Source organism: Leptonychotes weddellii, chromosome 13 (assembly GCF_054177405.1).
Source record: "Leptonychotes weddellii isolate Sample4059 chromosome 13, ASM5417740v2, whole genome shotgun sequence".
Taxonomy (NCBI): Eukaryota; Metazoa; Chordata; class Mammalia; order Carnivora; family Phocidae; genus Leptonychotes; species Leptonychotes weddellii.
Window position 1 is genome coordinate 64,981,957 of NC_138381.1, and position 7,854 is coordinate 64,989,810.

At 56.0% G+C, this 7,854-nt stretch overlaps 1 protein-coding gene across 4 annotated transcripts in view; it reads right to left on the reverse strand.

The window, feature by feature from the left end:
• The window catches only part of KIAA1671 (KIAA1671 ortholog), a 181,899-nt gene extending 174,360 nt beyond the window's left edge, over positions 1 to 7,539 (reverse strand). The window contains exon 1 of one of the 4 annotated variants that reach the window (XM_081801945.1): positions 7,447 to 7,539. The gene's annotated coding sequence lies outside the window, so the exon portion shown is untranslated. Of the gene's footprint in view, positions 1 to 6,864; positions 7,261 to 7,446 lie in introns of those variants that run through there. The other 3 variants (XM_081801948.1, XM_081801947.1, XM_081801949.1) reach the window with 3 other exon arrangements.
• Positions 7,540 to 7,854: the final 315 nt, after the last annotated feature.

A 7,854-nucleotide genomic window follows, 5' to 3' on the forward strand; every position in this document is an offset into this window, starting at 1 on the left:
GGGAACATTCCTGAAATGCAGAGCTTCCAGGGCTCCTCCCCAGCCGGACTTGAGAGTGCGGAGTGGTTTATAAAGGGACTTGGTCCCTCCCCAGCAGGTAATGTCTGCCCTGGGGGAGACAATGTCATATCAACAGGGACCCGTTAACAGACAGCCCGCCAACTTCAGCAGAGGGGGGCAGAGCACCTGCGCAGAAGCAGAGGTCCTAGAAGCGTCCCTCTCCTCACCCCTTTCCCCAAGGCCCTGCGGGTTCCCAGGACCAGAAGCAACCGGCCCTGGGCCTTTGCAGACTAATAACAATACGAGATAACAATGAAGATAAGGCTGAGCACGTACACTCATCAGCACGCACTAGGTATTAGCCCAGTTGATGAGGCAGACGCTAGTTATCACTCCCAGTTTGCAGATGAGGCTACTAAGCCACCGAGGGGTTAACCGCCAGGCCCAAAGTCACACAGCAGGAGAGTGGTGGCGCTGGGATTTGAGCCCAGGCAGTGGGAATACAGATCCCCCACAATATTCCCAAGGGGTATGGGGAATGTCCAATTCCACAGAATTCCGCATTCTACCCCAGTAACGCTGCAGGCACCAGTGGGCTGATCGTCCACTTCGTGCCAAGTGTCGCACAGCTTGGCCAACGGTCACAGGCACGGACCCTACATCCACTTACCAGACGGGAAAACTGAGGCTCAGAGAGGTAATGCGACTGGTGGAAGGTCACGTGACCCACAGAGGCAGAGCTGGGATTTGAATGTAAATCTGACTCCTCCCCAGCCTCCCCCTGGCCTCACTGTGCTCCCCCCCACGCTGGCTCCAGGTACCACAGCCTGAGGAACTGTAAACCAAACCCAAAGCAAAAATCAATCAAGGGGTGCCTGGGTGGCTCAGTCGGTTAAGTGTCTGACTCTTGATTTCGGGTCAAGGTCATGGGATCGAGCCCCGTGTCGGGCTCTGGGCTCAGCATGGAGCCAGCTTAAGACTCTCTCTCCCTCTCCCTCTGCCCCTCCCCCTCAAAATAAATAAATAAATCCTTAAAAAAAGTCAGTCAAGACAATGGTGCCTCACCTTCACACCTCACATCACAGACACAAAATACCTCCTTAACCCAATATCGTGTTTGAGCTGCCCAGCAGCTCTGCTGGAGAGGGCACATTATTCCCATTTTCCAGATGGGGAAACCAAGGCTCACACCCGTGAACCGCCTGTTCTGGGCTATCATCTCTAACCAGGTCTCCTTACACAGAGAGAGCCCTGCTCTGATGTGTCCCACACCAATCAGGCTCCACGATTCTTAACGCCCTCTCCCGTCGGACCCTGCCCCCAGACTCCATCCTGCCCCATCAGAAACCTGATTGTGACAGGCTGCAGGACTGCTCGGGGAAACATATACTCCCTCCCTCTCCACCTCCAGTGGGGGAGTATGTGGCTTTCTGCCTGACGCTGGGCTCGGCCATGTGACTTGCTTTGACCAACAGAGAGCAGAAGGAACCCCGCCCGAGTTCCTAGTAGAGACTTTCTGAGGCACCACAGGTCCCCACTGAGCATCTGCTGTCCACCAGAGAAAAGCTGCTGCCCATCAGCCTGGGTATCAAGATGAAGAAGATACATGGGGCAGACACGCACCCAACTCAAAGCCTGATGTCCAGGCTGCCCCCCAAAACCCAGCCAAGTTCAGCTGAGTCATCTGCTGACCCAGAAGCATGAAACACACGGTTTGCCATTAAAAACCACTGCAACCTGGGAGATGCGTGTTACACAGTATTAGCACAGGAAAACCGGGCTGATACAAAGCCACCTATTTCTAGAGGGAAGCAGGTGGGCAAATACCTCCCAGGACACAGCTCCCAGCAGGCTGGACTCAAACCCAAGGGCTGCAGGAACTATCACCCTCCCTACAGTCACGCCGAACGCTACCCGCTACCCCCACGGCCACCAGTAAGCCGGAGCCATCCGCTGTTCCCTCCCCCTGAAACACACCAGCAGGCTCTCTCTCCAAGGGCCTCAGGAGGAATGTGAAACGCTCAACGGCTCAGGGGGGAAACGGAGCAGGCTAGATCCGCATCCCCAACCCCCTTTACTCCAACAGCTCCACATCCTGGAATCTGCCCTCCAATCGGAATGCAAGAAGCGTGCAAACACACAGAACAGGGATGTCTATTACACCACTGTGTCCTGGCAAAAACCAAGCCGCTCAAAGCCCATCCACAAGGGGTCTGCTCAATAACTAACGCCTTCAGGCACTGGGGTATTATTCAGCTGTTTAAAGAGTAGGGTTCAGTCAACACATTCTGAAATGGGAAAGTATCCAGATCTATTTTTAATTTATGTGTGAAATTCTTTGTTTGATCATCACTGTTGTTAAAAGACTATGTCTACACATGCGGATTCATTTGTTTATTCCATGACTGTTTGCAGAGCAAACAAGTGAAGACAGATAGGGTTTCTGCCTTCTTGGAGCATAAAATCTAGAGGCAGAGGAGGGTAAGGGTAACAACTCCACTACAACATGTAACAAGAACAGTAACAATCAGCATACTGAGCATTGACCAGGTGCCAGGTCCCTCATCCTTTACTCTGCACAGCAACCCTCAGAAGGGAAGACCTGTGATTCACCTCTGGTCACTAACGAGCAAACTGGGGCTCAGAGAGGTTAAATCACCTGCCCAGGGTCACACAGCCGATAAGTAGCAAAACCAAGATTCAATGCCTTCCATGTGGCTCCAGAGTGAACATAAAAATAACTTAGATAATTAGCAGAATGTGACAAGGGCTGGTGCGGGAAGACTCACTTGTCACTCAAAATAATATCATTTTGCCATCTTTGAAGTATGTGGTGTGTTACCTATTACTTTCACAATACAAATATATATATATAGCATGCATATGTGTATCACTTCTGACTTAGTGATATAAATATCCCAAGATCACGCTTTGGGGACATAATTTATATTCTTAATAGAGACAAGGCTATAGAGCATTTCAAAAGTCATCTAACTGAGCAATTAACTGATGGAGCAGTGATATGAAGCAGAAGTCAATCCATGATCATTTGCACACCTGTCTTCCTTGGCTTCCTTGCCACGTTTTCCTCCCATCCGATTGACCAGATTCCTGAGGAGTGGATTCCTGAGGGCAGAGGCTCTTTTGAATTGCCCACATCCCACATATGATGCTCAATAAAATATTCATCACATTGAAGGGAAAAACAATGTGTGTGTGTGTGCGCGCGCGCACATGTCTCCCTCAAATGAAACGGTGTGTCCTTTTAAATGATAGGAGTTTGAGTAGTGGGAGTGGATAGGACTCCCAGCACCTCAGCTTCATAAACTGCAAGATCAACTGTCCCCCAAACAGGCATCACCCAGGTTTGTTGCGAAAAATCAAAAAAAAGAACAAAGAGTTTGCCCAGAGCCTGGCACACATGAGGGGTTCAGTGAACAGTGGGTATTCTGATGTGGTCTGTGCTTTACTTATATTCTCTCCAACAATCCCATTTTCCAGAGTATGAAACTGAGGTTTTAAGAGGGAAGTGGTTTGTCTGGGGTCACAGTCCTATCTGCCTACGTGAGTGGGGTAAGGAATACTGAACTCCTAGCCAGAGATCTTCCAGCCCTCTTTTTTTTTTTTTAATTTATTCATTTGAGAGAGAGAGCAAGAGCACGAGTGGGGGGAGGTGCAGAGGGAGAGGGAGAAGCAGGCTCCAAGCTGAGCGGGGAGCCCCACGTGGGGCTTGATCCCAGGTCCTGGGATCATGACCTGAGCTGAAGGCAGACACTTAACCAACTGAGCCACCCGGGCTCCCCCTTCCTGCCCTCTTTTATAAACCTGGCAAAACCTTCCTGCTTGGGTATTTAGAGAGTGGCAGGGGGTGTAAAGAGAATGTTTATCCCGATGGTCTTTCATTCATTCAAGTGTGCTGGGCGTACCAATTAGCATGCAATTCTCCAGTTGAGCTATGTCTTCGCCTGGGCTGCTCCTTCTGCCTGGAATGTCCTCCCCTTGCCTCCTACTCATCCTTCAAGACTCAGCTCAAGTGTCACCTGTGGCTGCCCTGCCCCCCCACCCCACCCCCACACACACCAGGTTGGGAGAGGCACTCCCTCCCTGAACAACATCCTGAAGACAAGCCAAAATGATAATTATCACGCCCATGACTTAGTGAGCGCAGACCGGTGCACACACTCTACCTGGCACTTCCATGTACTGCTTCCCTGAATTCACGTAACAACCCTCTTAACGAGGGGAGTAGCCTATCGTGAGCCCATTTTACAGATGAGAAAGTTGAGTCTCAAACCAAGTACGATGCCTGAGACCAAGCCAGGAAAGGCAGGGCCAGGGTATGCCCCCAGTAATTCCCCCCACCCCGCCCCGCCCCGGGCTCCCTCCTTTCTATCCCTGTCTCCTCCTCGAAGCCTCCCTGGATTTAGCCTGCTGCATGCTGATTCAGCCTCACCACCCTGAGCCTTCTCTACTCCACCTCACAGATTCCAAACATCCACAAGCTGCAAGCTGGAAGCAAGTTCAAATCCCTGCTCTGCCACGGTGACGGGCAAAGACCTTGCCCCATTACAGAGTCCTGAGTCCGGTGGAATGGGAATAATGAGCCCCACTCCCTCACACGGGAAGGTGGCGAGTCCAAGTGTGAAGTCCCAAGGATGTGGATGTTTATAACCATCCCTAGGCAGGTAGCACGGGCGCGCTCAGCAAGGTCTGCTGAATTGGACAGAATACTGGCACGATCTTCAGGCCACCTCCCCTAGGGGGGGTCCCTCCTCCCGAGAGACTGCTCTGCGTCCAGGGTCTTCAACTGCGTGCCTCTCTAAATAGCATACTGACCAACGTCTATATGCAAGTTCAGACAACCACCTCTCATCTGGATTTTTCTAGCAGCTCCTCACTGGCCTCTGAGCCTCCTCCTAAGAGCAAGACAAGCTTCCCAAAACACACATCTGACCCTCTCCCACAGAGAAACTTCCACAGCACCCCACAGCCCTGGAATAAAGTCCAAACCCCTGCGAATGGTTGACCTGGCCCTGACCAGCACCTCCGCCAACACCCCACGCTCCCTCCTGCGTTCAGGCCGTTCTGTTCCCTTTTTCTGGCCCACAACACCATCCTCTTCCCGCTGGCAAGGTCTCCAAGAAACTAACCCCCCTGCCCCCCACCCCTCCCCCTGCCAGAAGGGAGGCATCACCCCCTCTGCCCATTATCAGAGCTCTCCCCTCTAGACAATTGCCTCCTTTCACCAGGCTTTACCCCTCAACGTTGTAACTGCTGGCCCCCTCTTTGACACAATGTCTTGAAATATTTATTGCATGGCATGCATGCATGCATGAATGAAGCACATTTAAAATATTCTTCAGGGGTTCCTTTTCTGAATTGGTCAGAGATGTATTCTGGAGATGCCGTGAGGGAAGATATGCTCAAGCCCACACAGTGGGCTGTGCCATTCTCCTGTCAAGGTCAGCCTTGAATAAAAGCCCCCAGGACCTCCAAGTGGGGGTGGGGCTGTAGGGGGGGGTCATCCACCCTCAGAATCTGGGGTGAGGGCTGAAACCCCAACATCAAGAATCAGCACAGCTGCCTCAGTGGACTGCTGGAATGTAATGCCAGGAGGACAGGTCCTACAATGCCCTGTGTCGGCCACATAGTAGGTGCTCAAGACACACGCTGGTTGATGAAAGGAGTGTGCTCACGCGCCCAGACTCCGTAGTGGAACCCTGCACTTGTCTCAGTTAACTGCACCCTTGTCAAGCACATGAATCCTTTAAAAACGATTCCCCCTAGAACCACCAAGCCTGGGGCTAGTGTCTGCACCACTTCCTTGGGACCTGTCCCAGGGAGGAGATGCCAGTGTCTAGAGGTGAACACATGTTTGTCCAGGAGCCTCCAGGGATTAGGAAAAGGAAAGCTGAGCCAAGGGAGAAGTCTTGTCCAAATGCCCTGGTTACTGATTAGCCAAACCCCAGAGCTTCTCTCTGCAAGGAGGATCAGAGGGGCCATAAACCCCTCTGGAGGAAAGATCGAGTTAAATGTCTCTCTAATCCTGCAGTTTAAAAAGACAGCAAGTTGCCTTTCTGGAGCTTCCCGGGAGACCGTAAGGGAAGTGCAGGGGATGGGACCTGGGAAAGAAGGGGCCACAGAATGAGGACCCACTAATACTTACAGAGCCCCTACCTGTTTCATACCTATCACACCTATTAACCCAGCCAGCCACTCGGAGGAGGGAGCACTTTGACCCCCAATCCCACCCCGTTTTGCCCCGAGGGGAGACCGGGCTCCGAGGGGCTAAGTGTTTTGCCCAAGGTCACAAAGAAGCTGCAAAGAAAAGCTCTTTCTTTGTGCAACAGGTACAGCCCTTTCCCTTCCAAAAGGTAATGGCTGCTCCTGGCTAGAGAAAGTTCACTCCCGGGCGGCAGGAAGCCCAGGCCACCTAAGGCGGCGCGCGGAGGTCACACACCCCGATACAGGACGTGAGCAGGGTTTCAGGGCGCGGCGCCCCGGCTCCGAAGCGAGTGTGTGCCAGGAGGGTGTGGAAAGGTCGGGGCTCGGGTGGGGGTCAGCAGGCTACTTCCCCTCCCGAGGGCCCCGCCTGTGGCCCGGAGCGGCGCCGCCAGCGGGATGAGGGCCATCCGAGCCTGCCCGGGAGCAGGGGGACCGAGCCTTAATCCCATCAGGGCGTCTCAGCCCTGGGGAGGCGCGCGGAGGGGAGCGCAGGCCCGGCGGGGAGGGAGCGTCCGGAGCCCCGGAGACCCGGCGCCCAAGGGGCCCCGCGCGCTGCTCTCTCCACCACCCCCGCTGCCCGCAGGATCATCTCGCCCCGGGCTCGGCCTCGCCGGGCACCCCCCCCTTCCCAGTGCCCACCTCCGGGCCTCCAACCCGCACGGACGTCCAGATCCTAGCGGCTCCAGGCTGGGTACCCGATCTCCGGCGATCCCCCAGCTCCCGGCCACCAGATCTCCTCTCGGAATCCACTGCCAAGGCTCGGACAAGCGTGGGGGGACAGGGAGGTGGGAGGTGGGGATCAACTAGCTCCCAGTCTCCAATCACCGACCCCCGCCACCCCCAGGCTGGAGATCGAGTGGGACCTCAGGCCGCCAGTGCCCGATCCACTCCTAGGATCGACTCCCAAGTCTTCAGCCTGGTGGTGCGGGATCCATTGGCTGCCCTGTGCGGGATCTTCCCGCGGGATCCACTCCCAAGTCTCGGGAGACACATCCCCAGGCTCCCAAATCGGGATTCCCCCCTCCACGCAGACCCAGAGCCGGGGAGATCCACCGGGTCCCCACCTCTTCCCCGGCCAACTTTGCCAACTTTTCTCCCGGGGCCTCAGCCGAGCAGAAACTTGGCGGCCATCGCCCACCGCCGCCTCCCCAGCCCCTTCGCGGGCCGGGCACTGGGGGCAGACAGCCCGCCCCCACAGCCGGCGGCCGCCGCACAACCTACCCTGCAGCCGCCGCCGCCTGCCCGCGCCGCGCCGCCACCTGCCCGCAGCCCGTGGCACCTGCCCGCGCCGCCGCGGCCCAGCGCAGCCTAGCCTGCTGGGGGCGGGGCCTCGGGCGGGGAAGCGCCCCCGTCGCCATGGGAACCGCGGCCGGCGGCGCCTGCGCGGAAGGGCCCGGGGCGGAGCGCGGCCGGCCCGACCCGCGAGCACCCGCAGGCTCCTAGGCCTGGGGACTATCCGGCGGGTCAGAGGTCGCGAGCGCGGCGGGGACACTCCTCCCGGAAGCGCTCCGGGCTTGCGAGTCCGACCCCGCAGCGCGCGACTCGGAACGTGCTCGTGGTGCCGGTCCGCGTTCTAAGGACCACCCCCCAGACCTCGGCCGGGATCCGCCGGCAGCGGGCGCCGGCCCG